This window comes from Amia ocellicauda, unplaced genomic scaffold (genome assembly GCF_036373705.1).
Source record: "Amia ocellicauda isolate fAmiCal2 unplaced genomic scaffold, fAmiCal2.hap1 HAP1_SCAFFOLD_109, whole genome shotgun sequence".
Classification (NCBI taxonomy): domain Eukaryota; kingdom Metazoa; phylum Chordata; class Actinopteri; order Amiiformes; family Amiidae; genus Amia; species Amia ocellicauda.
Genome location: NW_027102674.1, coordinates 198,440 through 216,331, shown reverse-complemented (window position 1 = coordinate 216,331; position 17,892 = coordinate 198,440). Strand labels below are relative to the sequence as shown.

Below are 17,892 nucleotides of genomic sequence, written 5' to 3'. Positions count from 1 at the left end.
AATTTCATCATTATTTCAGATTTGACTTCCCCAAATACACAGGCATACAATAGATCTTGTTCTCCAACGTAAACGGTCCCTAGTAACTAGGGTACATTCGTAAATAAATTGAGCATCATGGCTAGAAGTGACTAAATGTTGCCTAATCTGTCTCATCGAGAAATGACACAATTACAGCAACACAAAAAGGAACTCCACCGGACAAAGTTCAGTGCTCACAAGGAGCCTCATTCAACACACACGGTTCCATTCCCATTCATGCAAAGCACGAAAGTGTAAAACTTGGGAACATACTTGAGAGCAAAGATCACATTCAATCTCAATCAAGGCACGGATGTGAATGCAACGGGATGAAATTACTGAAATGATGCCTGCCGTCGAACTGTGATGATGGACTACCCGACTCGCCAATAATATTGGCTTCTGGTGTATTGAAATACAGGAGCTGCTGGATTTGTGTGTTTTCTTACCCCCTCACCATAGTTTGTCAAATGTTTAAACAACTGAACTTATATTCAAGGTTTGTTTCTCTTCATATGTTTTACTGGTTTACATTTGTCTCAGCAACCTGTTGAATGATTCTTCTGCTTTCAAAACAAAATGACAACAGGATGAATGCACACACTTGAAAATATAATACATGCAATGTTATGCATCATAGTGATGCAACCTCCTTTCAGTTTCATACTGCATGTCAATTGAAATCCTTACTGAAATGCACACCTTCTCAAGATTGCGCTTGACTGGCGTGTCAGGCACTCAATTACAGCTGTTTTATCAAGACAATGTGTTCGTTTTGTAAAATATAGTTCCGGTCTGGTGTGGCACCCCAGCTAACGCACAACGTTGCCACAATGTTGCCACAACGTGGCGTGTTAGCAGGGACTGTCTGCGGCACGCTGGTGTGTCCCGGGCTTTAGAGTAGAGAGACAGTTCAACTGTAAGTATGAACGGCAGAAACGGATATTGCCTTCCCTTTAAGTAGAGCGTCAGGGACAGCCTCCCTGGCTTACGGCCATACTAGCCTGAATACGCCCGATCTCGTCCGATCTCGGAAGCCAAGCAGGCTCGGGCCTGGTCAGTACTTGGATGGGAGACCGCCTGGGAATACCAGGTGCTGTAAGCTTTTGCATCTTTTACACACCAGAGCGCGACAAATCACGAGTTTTAACTTTGGATACACGCAATTTCATCATTATTTCAGATTTTACTTCCCCAAATACACAGGCATACAATAGATCTTGTTCTCCAACGTAAACGGTCCCTAGTAACTAGGGTACATTCGTAAATAAATTGAGCATCATGGCTAGAAGTGACTAAATGTTGCCTAATCTTTCTCATCGAGAAATGACACAATTACAGCAACACAAAAAGGAACTCCACCGGACAAAGTTCAGTGCTCACAAGGAGCCTCATTCAACACACACGGTTCCATTCCCATTCATGCAAAGCACGAAAGTGTAAAACTTGGGAACATACTTGAGAGCAAAGATCACATTCAATCTCATTCAAGGCACGGATGTGAATGCAACGGGATGAAATTACTGAAATGATGCCTGCCCTCGAACTGTGATGATGGACTACCCGACTCGCCAATAATATTGGGTTCTGGTGTATTGAAATACAGGAGCTGCTGGATTTGTGTGTTTTCTTACCCCCTCACCATAGTTTGTCAAATGTTTAAACAACTGAACTTATATTCAAGGTTTGTTTCTCTTCATATGTTTTACTGGTTTACATTTGTCTCAGCAACCTGTTGAATGATTCTTCTGCTTTCAAAACAAAATGACAACAGGATGAATGCACACACTTGAAAATACAATACATGCAATGTTATGCATCATAGTGATGCAACCTCCTTTCAGTTTCATACTGCATGTCAATTGAAATCCTTACTGAAATGCACACCTTCTCAAGATTGCGCTTGACTGGCGTGTCAGGCACTCAATTACAGCTGTTTTATCAAGACAATGTGTTCGTTTTGTAATATATAGTTCCGGTCTGGTGTGGCACCCCAGCTAACGCACAACGTTGCCACAATGTTGCCACAACGTGGCGTGTTAGCAGGGACTGTCTGCGGCGCGCTGGTGTGTCCCGGGCTTTAGAGTAGAGAGACAGTTCAACTGTAAGTATGAACGGCAGAAAAGGATATTGCCTTCCCTTTAAGTAGAGCGTCAGGGACAGCCTCCCTGGCTTACGGCCTACTAGCCTGAATACGCCCGATCTCGTCCGATCTCGGAAGCTAAGCAGGCTCGGGCCTGGTCAGTACTTGGATGGGAGACCGCCTGGGAATACCAGGTGCTGCAAGCTTTTGCATCTTTTACACACCAGAGGGCGACAAATCACGATTTTTAACTTTGGATACACGCAATTTCATCATTATTTCAGATTTGACTTCCCCAAATACACAGGCATACAATAGATCTTGTTCTCCAACGTAAACGGTCCCTAGTAACTAGGGTACATTCGTAAATAAATTGAGCATCATGGCTAGAAGTGACTAAATGTTGCCTAATCTTTCTCATCGAGAAATGACACAATTACAGCAACACAAAAAGGAACTCCACCGGACAAAGTTCACTGCTCACAAGGAGCCTCATTCAACACACACGGTTCCATTCCCATTCATGCAAAGCACGAAAGTGTAAAACTTGGGAACATACTTGAGAGCAAAGATCACATTCAATCTCATTCAAGGCACGGATGTGAATGCAACGGGATGAAATAACTGAAATGATGCCTGCCCTCGAACTGTGATGATGGACTACCCGACTCGCCAATAATATTGGGTTCTGGTGTATTGAAATACAGGAGCTGCTGGATTTGTGTGTTTTCTTACCCCCTCACCATAGTTTGTCAAATGTTTAAACAACTGAACTTATATTCAAGGTTTGTTTCTCTTCATATGTTTTACTGGTTTACATTTGTCTCAGCAACCTGTTGAATGATTCTTCTGCTTTCAAAACAAAATGACAACAGGATGAATGCACACACTTGAAAATACAATACATGCAATGTTATGCATCATAGTGATGCAACCTCCTTTCAGTTTCATACTGCATGTCAATTGAAATCCTTACTGAAATGCACACCTTCTCAAGATTGCGCTTGACTGGCGTGTCAGGCACTCAATTACAGCTGTTTTATCAAGACAATGTGTTCGTTTTGTAATATATAGTTCCGGTCTGGTGTGGCACCCCAGCTAACGCACAACGTTGCCACAACGTTTCGTGTTAGCAGGGACTGTCTGCAGCGTGCTGGTGTGTCCCGGACTTTAGAGTAGAGAGACAGTTCAACTGCAAGTATGAGCGGCAGAAACGGATATTGCCTTCCCTTTAAGTAGAGGGTCAAGGACAGCCTCCCTGGCTTACGGCCATACTAGCCTGAATACGCCCGATCTCGTCCGATCTCGGAAGCTAAGCAGGCTCGGGCCTGGTCAGTACTTGGATGGGAGACCGCCTGGGAATACCAGGTGCTGTAAGATTTTGCATCTTTTACACACCAGAGGGCGACAAATCACGAGTTTTAACTTTGGATACACGCAATTTCATCATTATTTCAGATTTGACTTCCCCAAATACACAGGCATACAATAGATCTTGTTCTCCAACGTAAACGGTCCCTAGTAACTAGGGTACATTCGTAAATAAATTGAGCATCATGGCTAGAAGTGACTAAATGTTGCCTAATCTTTCTCATCGAGAAATGACACAATTACAGCAACACAAAAAGGAACTCCACCGGACAAAGTTCAGTGCTCACAAGGAGCCTCATTCAACACACACGGTTCCATTCCCATTCATGCAAAGCACGAAAGTGTAAAACTTGGGAACATACTTGAGAGCAAAGATCATATTCAATCTCATTCAAGGCACGGATGTGAATGCAACGGGATGAAATTACTGAAATGATGCCTGCTCTCGAACTGTGATGATGGACTACCCGACTCGCCAATAATATTGGGTTCTGGTGTATTGAAATACAGGAGCTGCTGGATTTGTGTGTTTTCTTACCCCCTCACCATAGTTTGTCAAATGTTTAAACAACTGAACTTATATTCAAGGTTTGTTTCTCTTCATATGTTTTACTGGTTTACATTTGTCTCAGCAACCTGTTGAATGATTCTTCTGCTTTCAAAACAAAATGACAACAGGATGAATGCACACACTTGAAAATACAATACATGCAATGTTATGCATCATAGTGATGCAACCTCCTTTCAGTTTCATACTGCATGTCAATTGAAATCCTTACTGAAATGCACACCTTCTCAAGATTGCGCTTGACTGGCGTGTCAGGCACTCAATTACAGCTGTATTATCAAGACAATGTGTTCGTTTTGTAAAATATAGTTCCGGTCTGGTGTGGCACCCCAGCTAACGCACAACGTTGCCACAACGTTTCGTGTTAGCAGGGACTGTCTGCAGCGTGCTGGTGTGTCCCGGACTTTAGAGTAGAGAGACAGTTCAACTGCAAGTATGAGCGGCAGAAACGGATATTGCCTTCCCTTTAAGTAGAGGGTCAAGGACAGCCTCCCTGGCTTACGGCCATACTAGCCTGAATACGCCCGATCTCGTCCGATCTCGGAAGCTAAGCAGGCTCGGGCCTGGTTAGTACTTGGATGGGAGACCGCCTGGGAATACCAGGTGCTGTAAGCTTTTTCATCTTTTACACACCAGAGGGCGACAAATCACGAGTTTTAACTTTGGATACACGCAATTTCATCATTATTTCAGATTTGACTTCCCCAAATACACAGGCATACAATAGATCTTGTTCTCCAACGTAAACGGTCCCTAGAAACTAGGGTACATTCGTAAATAAATTCAGCATCATGGCTAGAAGTGACTAAATGTTGCCTAATCTATCTCATCGAGAAATGACACAATTACAGCAACACAAAAAGGAACTCCACCGGACAAAGTTCAGTGCTCACAAGGAGCCTCATTCAACACACACGGTTCCATTCCCATTCATGCAAAGCACGAAAGTGTAAAACTTGGGAACATACTTGAGAGCAAAGATCACATTCAATCTCATTCAAGGCACGGATGTGAATGCAACGGGATGAAATAACTGAAATGATGCCTGCCCTCGAACTGTGATGATGGACTACCCGACTCGCCAATAATATTGGCTTCTGGTGTATTGAAATACAGGAGCTGCTGGATGTGTGTGTTTTCTTACCCCCTCACCATAGTTTGTCAAATGTTTAAACAACTGAACTTATATTCAAGGTTTGTTTCTCTTCATATGTTTTACTGGTTTACATTTGTCTCAGCAACCTGTTGAATGATTCTTCTGCTTTCAAAACAAAATGACAACAGGATGAATGCACACACTTGAAAATACAATACATGCAATGTTATGCATCATAGTGATGCAACCTCCTTTCAGTTTCATACTGCATGTCAATTGAAATCCTTACTGAAATGCACACCTTCTCAAGATTGCGCTTGACTGGCGTGTCAGGCACTCAATTACAGCTGTTTTATCAAGACAATGTGTTCGTTTTGTAATATATAGTTCCGGTCTGGTGTGGCACCCCAGCTAACGCACAACGTTGCCACAACGTTTCGTGTTAGCAGGGACTGTCTGCGGCGCGCTGGTGTGTCCCGGACTTTAGAGTAGAGAGACAGTTCAACTGCAAGTATGAGCGGCAGAAACGGATATTGCCTTCCCTTTAAGTAGAGCGTCAGGGATAGCCTCCCTGGCTTACGGCCATACTAGCCTGAATACGCCCGATCTCGTCCGATCTCGGAAGCTAAGCAGGCTCGGGCCTGGTCAGTACTTGGATGGGAGACCGCCTGGGAATACCAGGTGCTGTAAGCTTTTGCATCTTTTACACGCCAGAGGGCGACAAATCACGAGTTTTAACTTTGGATACACGCAATTTCATCATTATTTCAGATTTGACTTCCCCAAATACACAGGCATACAATAGATCTTGTTCTCCAACGTAAACGGTCCCTAGTAACTAGGGTACATTCGTAAATAAATTGAGCATCATGGCTAGAAGTGACTAAATGTTGCCTAATCTTTCTCATCGAGAAATGACACAATTACAGCAACACAAAAAGGAACTCCACCGGACAAAGTTCAGTGCTCACAAGGAGCCTCATTCAACACACACGGTTCCATTCCCATTCATGCAAAGCACGAAAGTGTAAAACTTGGGAACATACTTGAGAGCAAAGATCACATTCAATCTCATTCAAGGCACGGATGTGAATGCAACGGGATGAAATTACTGAAATGATGCCTGCCCTCGAACTGTGATGATGGACTACCCGACTCGCCAATAATATTGGGTTCTGGTGTATTGAAATACAGGAGCTGCTGGATTTGTGTGTTTTCTTACCCCCTCACCATAGTTTGTCAAATGTTTAAACAACTGAACTTATATTCAAGGTTTGTTTCTCTTCATATGTTTTACTGGTTTACATTTGTCTCAGCAACCTGTTGAATGATTCTTCTGCTTTCAAAACAAAATGACAACAGGATGAATGCACACACTTGAAAATACAATACATGCAATGTTATGCATCATAGTGATGCAACCTCCTTTCAGTTTCATACTGCATGTCAATTGAAATCCTTACTGAAATGCACACCTTCTCAAGATTGCGCTTGACTGGCGTGTCAGGCACACAATTACAGCTGTATTATCAAGACAATGTGTTCGTTTTGTAAAATATAGTTCCGGTCTGGTGTGGCACCCCAGCTAACGCACAACGTTGCCACAACGTGGCATGTTAGCAGGGACTGTCTGCGGTGCGCTGGTGTGTCCCGGGCTTTAGAGTAGAGAGACAGTTCAACTGTAAGTATGAACGGCAGAAACGGATATTGCCTTCCCTTTAAGTAGAGCGTCAGGGACAGCCTCCCTGGCTTACGGCCATACTAGCCTGAATACGCCCGATCTCATCAGATCTCGGAAGCCAAGCGGGCTCGGGCCTGGTCAGTACTTGGATGGGAGACCGCCTGGGAATACCAGGTGCTGTAAGCTTTTGCATCTTTTACACACCAGAGGGCGACAAATCACGAGTTTTAACTTTGGATACACGCAATTTCATCATTATTTCAGATTTGACTTCCCCAAATACACAGGCATACAATAGATCTTGTTCTCCAACGTAAACGGTCCCTAGTAACTAGGGTACATTCGTAAATAAATTGAGCATCATGGCTAGAAGTGACTAAATGTTGCCTAATCTTTCTCATCAAGAAATGACACAATTACAGCAACACAAAAAGGAACTCCACCGGACAAAGTTCAGTGCTCACAAGGAGCCTCATTCAACACACACGGTTCCATTCCCATTCATGCAAAGCACGAAAGTGTAAAACTTGGGAACGTACTTGAGAGCAAAGATCACATTCAATCTCATTCAAGGCACGGATGTGAATGCAACGGGATGAAATTACTGAAATGATGCCTGCCCTCGAACTGTGATGATGGACTACCCGACTCGCCAATAATATTGGGTTCTGGTGTATTGAAATACAGGAGCTGCTGGATTTGTGTGTTTTCTTACCCCCTCACCATAGTTTGTCAAATGTTTAAACAACTGAACTTATATTCAAGGTTTGTTTCTCTTCATATGTTTTACTGGTTTACATTTGTCTCAGCAACCTGTTGAATGATTCATCTGCTTTCAAAACAAAATGACAACAGGATGAATGCACACACTTGAAAATACACTACATGCAATGTTATGCATCATAGTGATGCAACCTCCTTTCAGTTTCATACTGCATGTCAATTGAAATCCTTACTGAAATGCACACCTTCTCAAGATTGCGCTTGACTGGCGTGACAGGCACTCAATTACAGCTGTTTTATCAAGACAATGTGTTCGTTTTGTAAAATATAGTTCCGGTCTGGTGTGGCACCCCAGCTAACGCACAACGTTGCCACAACGTGGCGTGTTAGCAGGGACAGTCTGCGGCGCGCTGGTGTGTCCCGGGCTTTAGAGTAGAGAGACAGTTCAACTGTAAGTATGAACGGCAGAAACGGATATTGCCTTCCCTTTAAGTAGAGCGTCAGGAACAGCCTCCCTGGCTTATGGCCATTCTAGCCTGAATACGCCCGATCTCGTCCGATCTCGGAAGCCAAGCAGGCTCGGGCCTGGTCAGCACTTGGATGGGAGACCGCCTGGGAATACCAGGTGCTGTAAGCTTTTGCACCTTTTACACACCAGAGGGCGACAAATCACGAGTTTTAACTTTGGATACACACAATTTCATCATTATTTCAGATTTGACTTCCCCAAATACACAGGCATACAATAGATCTTGTTCTCCAACGTAAACGGTCCCTAGTAACTAGGGTACATTCGTAACTAAATTGAGCATCATGGCTAGAAGTGACTAAATGTTGCCTAATCTTTCTCATCAAGAAATGACACAATTACAGCAACACAAAAAGGAACTCCACCGGACAAAGTTCAGTGCTCACAAGGAGCCTCATTCAACACACACGGTTCCATTCCCATTCATGCAAAGCAAGAAAGTGTAAAACTTGGGAACATACTTGAGAGCAAAGATCACATTCAATCTCATTCAAGGCACGGATGTGAATGCAACGGGATGAAATTACTGAAATGATGCCTGCCATCGAACTGTGATGATGGACTACCCGACTCGCCAATCATGTTGGGTTCTGGTGTATTGAAATACAGGAGCTGCTGGATTTGTATGTTTTCTTACCCCCTCACCATAGTTTGTCAAATGTTTAAACAACTGAACTTATATTCAAGGTTTGTTTCTCTTCATATGTTTTACTGGTTTACATTTGTCTCAGCAACCTGTTGAATGATTCTTCTGCTTTCAAAACAAAATGACAACAGGATGAATGCACACACTTGAAAATACAATACATGCAATGTTATGCATCATAGTGATGCAACCTCCTTTCAGTTTCATACTGCATGTCAATTGAAATCCTTACTGAAATGCACACCTTGTCAAGATTGCGCTTGACTCGCGTGTCAGGCACTCAATTACAGCTGTTTTATCAAGACAATGTGTTCGTTTTGTAATATATAGTTCCGGTCTGGTGTGGCACCCCAGCTAACGCACAACGTTGCCACAATGTTGCCACAACGTGGCGTGTTAGCAGGGACTGTCTGCGGCGCGCTGGTGTGTCCCGGGCTTTAGAGTAGAGAGACAGTTCAACTGTAAGTATGAACGGCAGAAACGGATATTGCCTTCCCTTTAAGTAGAGCGTCAGGGAGAGCCTCCCTGGCTTACGGCCATACTAGCCTGAATACGCCCGATCTCGTCCGATCTCGGAAGCTAAGCAGGCTCGGGCCTGGTCAGTACTTGGATGGGAGACCGCCTGGGAATACCAGGTGCTGTAAGCTTTTGCATCTTTTACACACCAGAGGGCGACAAATCACGAGTTTTAACTTTGGATACACGCAATTTCATCATTATTTCAGATTTGACTTCCCCAAATACACAGGCATACAATAGATCTTGTTCTCCAACGTAAACGGTCCCTAGTAACTAGGGTACATTCGTAAATAAATTGAGCATCATGGCTAGAAGTGACTAAATGTTGCCTAATCTTTCTCATCGAGAAATGACACAATTACAGCAACACAAAAAGGAACTCCACCGGACAAAGTTCAGTGCTCACAAGGAGCCTCATTCAACACACACGGTTCCATTCCCATTCATGCAAAGCACGAAAGTGTAAAACTTGGGAACATACTTGAGAGCAAAGATCACATTCAATCTCATTCAAGGCACGGATGTGAATGCAACGGGATGAAATTACTGAAATGATGCCTGCCCTCGAACTGTGATGATGGACTACCCGACTCGCCAATAATATTGGGTTCTGGTGTATTGAAATACAGGAGCTGCTGGATTTGTGTGTTTTCTTACCCCCTCACCATAGTTTGTCAAATGTTTAAACAACTGAACTTATATTCAAGGTTTGTTTCTCTTCATATGTTTTACTGGTTTACATTTGTCTCAGCAACCTGTTGAATGATTCTTCTGCTTTCAAAACAAAATGACAACAGGATGAATGCAAACACTTGAAAATACAATACATGCAATGTTATGCATCATAGTGATGCAACCTCCTTTCAGTTTCATACTGCATGTCAATTGAAATCCTTACTGAAATGCACACCTTCTCAAGATTGCGCTTGACTGGCGTGTCAGGCACTCAATTACAGCTGTTTTATCAAGACAATGTGTTCGTTTTGTAATATATAGTTCCGGTCTGGTGTGGCACCCCAGCTAACGCACAACTTTGCCACAATGTTGCCACAACGTGGCGTGTTAGCAGGGACTGTCTGCGGCGCGCTGGTGTGTCCCGGGCTTTAGAGTAGAGAGACAGTTCAACTGTAAGTATGAACGGCAGAAACGGATATTGCCTTCCCTTTAAGTAGAGCGTCAGGGACAGCCTCCCTGGCTTACGGCCATACTAGCCTGAATACGCCCAATCTCGTCCGATCTCGGAAGCTAAGCAGGCTCGGGCCTGGTCAGTATTTGGATGGGAGACCGCCTGGGAATACCAGGTGCTGTAAGCTTTTGCATCTTTTACACACCAAAGGGCGACAAATCACAAGTTTTAACTTTGGATACACGCAATTTCATCATTATTTCAGATTTGACTTCCCCAAATACACAGGCATACAATAGATCTTGTTCTCCAACGTAAACGGTCCCTAGTAACTAGTGTACATTTGTAAATAAATTGAGCATCATGGCTAGAAGTGACTAAATGTTGCCTAATCTTTCTCATCGAGAAATGACACAATTACAGCAACACAAAAAGGAACTCCACCGGACAAAGTTCAGTGCTCACAAGGAGCCTCATTCAACACACACGGTTCCATTCCCATTCATGCAAAGCACGAAAGTGTAAAACTTGGGAACATACTTGAGAGCAAAGATCACATTGAATCTCATTCAAGGCACGGATGTGAATGCAACGGGATGAAATTACTGAAATGATGCCTGCCCTCGAACTGTGATGATGGACTACCCGACTCGCCAATAATATTGGCTTCTGGTGTATTGAAATACAGGAGCTGCTGGATTTGTGTGTTTTCTTACCCCCTCACCATAGTTTGTCAAATGTTTAAACAACTGAACTTATATTCAAGGTTTGTTTCTCTTCATATGTTTTACTGGTTTACATTTGTCTCAGCAACCTGTTGAATGATTCTTCTGCTTTCAAAACAAAATGACAACAGGATGAATGCACACACTTGAAAATACAATACATGCAATGTTATGCATCATAGTGATGCAACCTCCTATCAGTTTCATACTGCATGTCAATTGAAATCCTTACTGAAATGCACACCTTCTCAAGATTGCGCTTGACTGGCATGTCAGGCACTCAATTACAGCTGTTTTATCAAGACAATGTGTTCGTTTTGTAATATATAGTTCCGGTCTGGTGTGGCACCCCAGCTAACGCACAACGTTGCCACAATGTTGCCACAACGTTTCGTGTTAGCAGGGACTGTCTGCGGCGCGCTGGTGTGTCCAGGGCTTTAGAGTAGAGAGACAGTTCAACTGTAAGTATGAACGGCAGAAACGGATATTGCCTTCCCTTTAAGTAGAGCGTCAGGGACAGCCTCCCTGGCTTACGGCCATACTAGCCTGAATACGCCCGATCTCGTCCGATCTCGGAAGCTAAGCAGGCTCGGGCCTGGTCAGTACTTGGATGGGAGACTGCCTGGGAATACCAGGTGCTGTAAGCTTTTGCATCTTTTACACACCAGAGGGCGACAAATCACGAGTTTTAACTTTGGATACACGCAATTTCATCATTATTTCAGATTTGACTTCCCCAAATACACAGGCATACAATAGATCTTGTTCTCCAACGTAAACGGTCCCTAGTAACTAGGGTACATTCGTAAATAAATTGAGCATCATGGCTAGAAGTGACTAAATGTTGCCTAATCTTTCTCATCGAGAAATGACACAATTACAGCAACACAAAAAGGAACTCCACCGGACAAAGTTCAGTGCTCACAAGGAGCCTCATTCAACACACACGGTTCCATTCCCATTCATGCAAAGCACGAAAGTGTAAAACTTGGGAACATACTTGAGAGCAAAGATCACATTCAATCTCATTCAAGGCACGGATGTGAATGCAACGGGATGAAATTACTGAAATGATGCCTGCCCTCGAACTGTGATGATGGACTACCCGACTCGCCAATAATATTGGGTTCTGGTGTATTGAAATACAGGAGCTGCTGGATTTGTGTGTTTTCTTACCCCCTCACCATAGTTTGTCAAATGTTTAAACAACTGAACTTATATTCAAGGTTTGTTTCTCTTCATATGTTTTACTGGTTTACATTTGTCTCAGCAACCTGTTGAATGATTCTTCTGCTTTCAAAACAAAATGACAACAGGATGAATGCACACACTTGAAAATACAAAACATGCAATGTTATGCATCATAGTGATGCAACCTCCTTTCAGTTTCATACTGCATGTCAATTGAAATCCTTACTGAAATGCACACCTTCTCAAGATTGCGCTTGACTGGCGTGTCAGGCACTCAATTACAGCTGTTTTATCAAGACAAATGTGTTCGTTTTGTAAAATATAGTTCCGGTCTGGTGTGGCACCCCAGCTAACGCACAACGTTGCCACAACGTGGCATATTAGCAGGGACTGTCTGCGGCGCGCTGGTGTGTCCCGGGCTTTAGAGTAGAGAGACAGTTCAACTGTAAGTATGAACGGCAGAAACGGATATTGCCTTCCCTTTAAGTAGAGCGTCAGGGACAGCCTCCCTGGCTTACGGCCATACTAGCCTGAATACGCCCGATCTCGTCCGATCTCGGAAGCTAAGCAGGCTCGGGCCTGGTCAGTACTTGGATGGGAGACCGCCTGGGAATACCAGGTGCTGTAAGCTTTTGCATCTTTTACACACCAAAGGGCGACAAATCACGAGTTTTAACTTTGGATACACGCAATTTCATCATTATTTCAGATTTGACTTCCCCAAATACACAGGCATACAATAGATCTTGTTCTCCAACGTAAACGGTCCCTAGTAACTAGGGTACATTCGTAAATAAATTGAGCATCATGGCTAGAAGTGACTAAATGTTGCCTAATCTTTCTCATCAAGAAATGACACAATTACAGCAACACAAAAAGGAACTCCACCGGACAAAGTTCAGTGCTCACAAGGAGCCTCATTCAACACACACGGTTCCATTCCCATTCATGCAAAGCACGAAAGTGTAAAACTTGGGAACATACTTGAGAGCAAAGATCACATTCAATCTCATTCAAGGCACGGATGTGAATGCAACGGGATGAAATTACTGAAATGATGCCTGCCCTCGAACTGTGATGATGGACTACCCGACTCGCCAATAATATTGGGTTCTGGTGTATTGAAATACAGGAGCTGCTGGATTTGTGTGTTTTCTTACCGCCTCACCATAGTTTGTCAAATGTTTAAACAACTGAACTTATATTCAAGGTTTGTTTCTCTTCATATGTTTTACTGGTTTACATTTGTCTCAGCAACCTGTTGAATGATTCATCTGCTTTCAAAACAAAATGACAACAGGATGAATGCACACACTTGAAAATACACTACATGCAATGTTATGCATCATAGTGATGCAACCTCCTTTCAGTTTCATACTGCATGTCAATTGAAATCCTTACTGAAATGCACACCTTCTCAAGATTGCGCTTGACTGGCGTGTCAGGCACTCAATTACAGCTGTTTTATCAAGACAATGTGTTCGTTTTGTAATATATAGTTCCGGTCTGGTGTGGCACCCCAGCTAACGCACAACGTTGCCACAATGTTGCCACAACGTGGCGTGTTAGCAGGGACTGTCTGCGGCGCGCTGGTGTGTCCCGGGCTTTAGAGTAGAGAGACAGTTCAACTGTAAGTATGAACGGCAGAAACGGATATTGCCTTCCCTTTAAGTAGAGCGTCAGGGACAGCCTCCCTGGCTTACGGCCATACTAGCCTGAATACGCCCGATCTCGTCCGATCTCGGAAGCTAAGCAGGCTCGGGCCTGGTCAGTACTTGGATGGGAGACCGCCTGGGAATACCAGGTGCTGTAAGCTTTTGCATCTTTTACACACCAGAGGGCGACAAATCACGAGTTTTAACTTTGGATACACGCAATTTCATCATTATTTCAGATTTGACTTCCCCAAATACACAGGCATACAATAGATCTTGTTCTCCAACGTAAACGGTCCCTAGTAACTAGGGTACATTCGTAAATAAATTGAGCATCATGGCTAGAAGTGACTAAATGTTGCCTAATCTTTCTCATCGAGAAATGACACAATTACAGCAACACAAAAAGGAACTCCACCGGACAAAGTTCAGTGCTCACAAGGAGCCTCATTCAACACACACGGTTCCATTCCCATTCATGCAAAGCACGAAAGTGTAAAACTTGGGAACATACTTGAGAGCAAAGATCACATTCAATCTCATTCAAGGCACGGATGTGAATGCAACGGGATGAAATTACTGAAATGATGCCTGCCCTCGAACTGTGATGATGGACTACCCGACTCGCCAATAATATTGGGTTCTGGTGTATTGAAATACAGGAGCTGCTGGATTTGTGTGTTTTCTTACCCCCTCACCATAGTTTGTCAAATGTTTAAACAACTGAACTTATATTCAAGGTTTGTTTCTCTTCATATGTTTTACTGGTTTACATTTGTCTCAGCAACCTGTTGAATGATTCTTCTGCTTTCAAAACAAAATGACAACAGGATGAATGCAAACACTTGAAAATACAATACATGCAATGTTATGCATCATAGTGATGCAACCTCCTTTCAGTTTCATACTGCATGTCAATTGAAATCCTTACTGAAATGCACACCTTCTCAAGATTGCGCTTGACTGGCGTGTCAGGCACTCAATTACAGCTGTTTTATCAAGACAATGTGTTCGTTTTGTAATATATAGTTCCGGTCTGGTGTGGCACCCCAGCTAACGCACAACGTTGCCACAATGTTGCCACAACGTGGCGTGTTAGCAGGGACTGTCTGCGGCGCGCTGGTGTGTCCCGGGCTTTAGAGTAGAGAGACAGTTCAACTGTAAGTATGAACGGCAGAAACGGATTTTGCCTTCCCTTTAAGTAGAGCGTCAGGGACAGCCTCCCTGGCTTACGGCCATACTAGCCTGAATACGCCCAATCTCGTCCGATCTCGGAAGCTAAGCAGGCTCGGGCCTGGTCAGTACTTGGATGGGAGACCGCCTGGGAATACCAGGTGCTGTAAGCTTTTGCATCTTTTACACACCAGAGCGCGACAAATCACGAGTTTTAACTTTGGATACACGCAATTTCATCATTATTTCAGATTTGACTTCCCCAAATACACAGGCATACAATAGATCTTGTTCTCCAACGTAAACGGTCCCTAGTAACTAGGGTACATTCGTAAATAAATTGAGCATCATGGCTAGAAGTGACTAAATGTTGCCTAATCTTTCTCATCGAGAAATGACACAATTACAGCAACACAAAAAGGAACTCCACCGGACAAAGTTCAGTGCTCACAAGGAGCCTCATTCAACACACACGGTTCCATTCCCATTCATGCAAAGCACGAAAGTGTAAAACTTGGGAACATACTTGAGAGCAAAGATCACATTCAATCTCATTCAAGGCACGGATGTGAATGCAACGGGATGAAATTACTGAAATGATGCCTGCCCTCGAACTGTGATGATGGACTACCCGACTCGCCAATAATATTGGGTTCTGGTGTATTGAAATACAGGAGCTGCTGGATTTGTGTGTTTTCTTACCCCCTCACCATAGTTTGTCAAATGTTTAAACAACTGAACTTATATTCAAGGTTTGTTTCTCTTCATATGTTTTACTGGTTTACATTTGTCTCAGCAACCTGTTGAATGATTCTTCTGCTTTCAAAACAAAATGACAACAGGATGAATGCAAACACTTGAAAATACAATACATGCAATGTTATGCATCATAGTGATGCAACCTCCTTTCAGTTTCATACTGCATGTCAATTGAAATCCTTACTGAAATGCACACCTTCTCAAGATTGCGCTTGACTGGCGTGTCAGGCACTCAATTACAGCTGTTTTATCAAGACAATGTGTTCGTTTTGTAATATATAGTTCCGGTCTGGTGTGGCACCCCAGCTAACGCACAACGTTGCCACAATGTTGCCACAACGTGGCGTGTTAGCAGGGACTGTCTGCGGCGCGCTGGTGTGTCCCGGGCTTTAGAGTAGAGAGACAGTTCAACTGTAAGTATGAACGGCAGAAACGGATATTGCCTTCCCTTTAAGTAGAGCGTCAGGGACAGCCTCCCTGGCTTACGGCCATACTAGCCTGAATACGCCCAATCTCGTCCGATCTCGGAAGCTAAGCAGGCTCGGGCCTGGTCAGTACTTGGATGGGAGACCGCCTGGGAATACCAGGTGCTGTAAGCTTTTGCATCTTTTACACACCAGAGCGCGACAAATCACGAGTTTTAACTTTGGATACACGCAATTTCATCATTATTTCAGATTTGACTTCCCCAAATACACAGGCATACAATAGATCTTGTTCTCCAACGTAAACGGTCCCTAGTAACTAGGGTACATTCGTAAATAAATTGAGCATCATGGCTAGAAGTGACTAAATGTTGCCTAATCTTTCTCATCAAGAAATGACACAATTACAGCAACACAAAAAGGAACTCCACCGGACAAAGTTCAGTGCTCACAAGGAGCCTCATTCAACACACACGGTTCCATTCCCATTCATGCAAAGCACGAAAGTGTAAAACTTGGGAACATACTTGAGAGCAAAGATCACATTCAATCTCATTCAAGGCACGGATGTGAATGCAACGGGATGAAATTACTGAAATGATGCCTGCCCTCGAACTGTGATGATGGACTACCCGACTCGCCAATAATATTGGGTTCTGGTGTATTGAAATACAGGAGCTGCTGGATTTGTGTGTTTTCTTACCGCCTCACCATAGTTTGTCAAATGTTTAAACAACTGAACTTATATTCAAGGTTTGTTTCTCTTCATATGTTTTACTGGTTTACATTTGTCTCAGCAACCTGTTGAATGATTCATCTGCTTTCAAAACAAAATGACAACAGGATGAATGCACACACTTGAAAATACACTACATGCAATGTTATGCATCATAGTGATGCAACCTCCTTTCAGTTTCATACTGCATGTCAATTGAAATCCTTACTGAAATGCACACCTTCTCAAGATTGCGCTTGACTGGCGTGTCAGGCACTCAATTACAGCTGTTTTATCAAGACAATGTGTTCGTTTTGTAATATATAGTTCCGGTCTGGTGTGGCACCCCAGCTAACGCACAACGTTGCCACAATGTTGCCACAACGTGGCGTGTTAGCAGGGACTGTCTGCGGCGCGCTGGTGTGTCCCGGGCTTTAGAGTAGAGAGACAGTTCAACTGTAAGTATGAACGGCAGAAACGGATATTGCCTTCCCTTTAAGTAGAGCGTCAGGGACAGCCTCCCTGGCTTACGGCCATACTAGCCTGAATACGCCCAATCTCGTCCGATCTCGGAAGCTAAGCAGGCTCGGGCCTGGTCAGTACTTGGATGGGAGACCGCCTGGGAATACCAGGTGCTGTAAGATTTTGCATCTTTTACACACCAGAGGGCGACAAATCACGAGTTTTAACTTTGGATACACGCAATTTCATCATTATTTCAGATTTGACTTCCCCAAATACACAGGCATACAATAGATCTTGTTCTCCAACGTAAACGGTCCCTAGTAACTAGGGTACATTCGTAAATAAATTGAGCATCATGGCTAGAAGTGACTAAATGTTGCCTAATCTTTCTCATCGAGAAATGACACAATTACAGCAACAC

At 43.5% G+C, this 17,892-nt stretch overlaps 15 non-coding genes across 15 annotated transcripts; all 15 read left to right on the top strand.

Moving 5' to 3' along the window:
- Positions 1-1,007: 1,007 nt before the first annotated feature.
- On the top strand, positions 1,008-1,126 carry LOC136720839 (5S ribosomal RNA). Its single transcript, XR_010805674.1, has one exon. It is a non-coding gene; the product is annotated as a 5S ribosomal RNA (ribosomal RNA).
- A 1,066-nt stretch (positions 1,127-2,192) lies between these two features.
- On the top strand, positions 2,193-2,310 carry LOC136720948 (5S ribosomal RNA). The gene has a single exon (XR_010805773.1). It is a non-coding gene; the product is annotated as a 5S ribosomal RNA (ribosomal RNA).
- A 1,055-nt stretch (positions 2,311-3,365) lies between these two features.
- LOC136720872 (5S ribosomal RNA) lies at positions 3,366-3,484 on the top strand. The gene has a single exon (XR_010805704.1). It is a non-coding gene; the product is annotated as a 5S ribosomal RNA (ribosomal RNA).
- Positions 3,485-4,539: 1,055 nt separating this feature from the next.
- LOC136720997 (5S ribosomal RNA) lies at positions 4,540-4,658 on the top strand. The gene has a single exon (XR_010805796.1). It is a non-coding gene; the product is annotated as a 5S ribosomal RNA (ribosomal RNA).
- Positions 4,659-5,713: 1,055 nt separating this feature from the next.
- LOC136720794 (5S ribosomal RNA) lies at positions 5,714-5,832 on the top strand. Its single transcript, XR_010805633.1, has one exon. It is a non-coding gene; the product is annotated as a 5S ribosomal RNA (ribosomal RNA).
- A 1,055-nt stretch (positions 5,833-6,887) lies between these two features.
- On the top strand, positions 6,888-7,006 carry LOC136720854 (5S ribosomal RNA). Its single transcript, XR_010805687.1, has one exon. It is a non-coding gene; the product is annotated as a 5S ribosomal RNA (ribosomal RNA).
- Positions 7,007-8,061: 1,055 nt separating this feature from the next.
- Positions 8,062-8,180, top strand: LOC136720947 (5S ribosomal RNA). Its single transcript, XR_010805772.1, has one exon. It is a non-coding gene; the product is annotated as a 5S ribosomal RNA (ribosomal RNA).
- Positions 8,181-9,246: 1,066 nt separating this feature from the next.
- On the top strand, positions 9,247-9,365 carry LOC136720793 (5S ribosomal RNA). Its single transcript, XR_010805632.1, has one exon. It is a non-coding gene; the product is annotated as a 5S ribosomal RNA (ribosomal RNA).
- A 1,066-nt stretch (positions 9,366-10,431) lies between these two features.
- LOC136720927 (5S ribosomal RNA) lies at positions 10,432-10,550 on the top strand. Its single transcript, XR_010805754.1, has one exon. It is a non-coding gene; the product is annotated as a 5S ribosomal RNA (ribosomal RNA).
- Positions 10,551-11,616: 1,066 nt separating this feature from the next.
- Positions 11,617-11,735, top strand: LOC136720859 (5S ribosomal RNA). The gene has a single exon (XR_010805692.1). It is a non-coding gene; the product is annotated as a 5S ribosomal RNA (ribosomal RNA).
- A 1,056-nt stretch (positions 11,736-12,791) lies between these two features.
- Positions 12,792-12,910, top strand: LOC136720791 (5S ribosomal RNA). The gene has a single exon (XR_010805630.1). It is a non-coding gene; the product is annotated as a 5S ribosomal RNA (ribosomal RNA).
- A 1,066-nt stretch (positions 12,911-13,976) lies between these two features.
- Positions 13,977-14,095, top strand: LOC136720790 (5S ribosomal RNA). The gene has a single exon (XR_010805629.1). It is a non-coding gene; the product is annotated as a 5S ribosomal RNA (ribosomal RNA).
- A 1,066-nt stretch (positions 14,096-15,161) lies between these two features.
- LOC136720898 (5S ribosomal RNA) lies at positions 15,162-15,280 on the top strand. Its single transcript, XR_010805727.1, has one exon. It is a non-coding gene; the product is annotated as a 5S ribosomal RNA (ribosomal RNA).
- A 1,066-nt stretch (positions 15,281-16,346) lies between these two features.
- Positions 16,347-16,465, top strand: LOC136720897 (5S ribosomal RNA). Its single transcript, XR_010805726.1, has one exon. It is a non-coding gene; the product is annotated as a 5S ribosomal RNA (ribosomal RNA).
- Positions 16,466-17,531: 1,066 nt separating this feature from the next.
- On the top strand, positions 17,532-17,650 carry LOC136720931 (5S ribosomal RNA). The gene has a single exon (XR_010805757.1). It is a non-coding gene; the product is annotated as a 5S ribosomal RNA (ribosomal RNA).
- The last annotated feature ends 242 nt before the right edge of the window (positions 17,651-17,892 follow it).